The sequence below is a fragment of the Eptesicus fuscus genome, chromosome 10, assembly GCF_027574615.1.
Source record: "Eptesicus fuscus isolate TK198812 chromosome 10, DD_ASM_mEF_20220401, whole genome shotgun sequence".
NCBI classification, from domain to species: Eukaryota; Metazoa; Chordata; class Mammalia; order Chiroptera; family Vespertilionidae; genus Eptesicus; species Eptesicus fuscus.
Window position 1 is genome coordinate 71,334,690 of NC_072482.1, and position 547 is coordinate 71,335,236.

At 65.6% G+C, this 547-nt stretch overlaps 1 non-coding gene across 1 annotated transcript; it reads right to left on the minus strand.

Annotated features, from left to right (window-relative positions):
- Positions 1–239: 239 nt before the first annotated feature.
- Positions 240–318, minus strand: MIR9198B-4 (microRNA mir-9198b-4). Its single transcript, NR_128909.2, is given in 1 exon segment — positions 240–318. It is a non-coding gene; the product is annotated as a microRNA mir-9198b-4 (primary transcript).
- Positions 319–547: the final 229 nt, after the last annotated feature.

The window sequence follows — 547 nt, forward strand, 5'->3', positions numbered from 1 at the left end:
CCCACCGTGGCCCCTGATCCCCTGTCTGCTGGCAGCCCCACTCCCGCTGCCACAACTCCCACACACTGACAGCGCCAGCCCCACTCACACCTGCTGACTGCGTGGAGCGATTGGGGCTGGTGCCAGCAACAGGTGCGAGCAGGCCTGTGCCTTCAGCAGGTGTGAGCAGCGGCTGCTGCCCCAATTGCCCCTCAGGAGCAGGGGGAGGTGGAGAAGCCCTCAGGGGCGATCAGGGCTGGCAGTTGCCGCTCGCACCCACTGACAGCACCAAGCGATCGGGACCGGCGCTGGGCACCAGCAGCAGATGCAAGTAGTGGCTTTGGCGCTGGCTGTGCTGTGAGCGGGGCCAGCGCCAGCAGTGGGTGCGAGCAGCAGCACTGGTGCAGGCAGCAGCACCAGTGCGGGCAGCAAGTGCGAGTGCCAGGCGGGACTGTGGTGCGTGGGAGCAAAAAAATTTTCAGTCACCACCAGAGGCTCACCCCAATGACAGTGACCACTTCCCCGCCTTGGTCTGGCAGCTCCGCTCACCTGCTCCACCATCCCACTA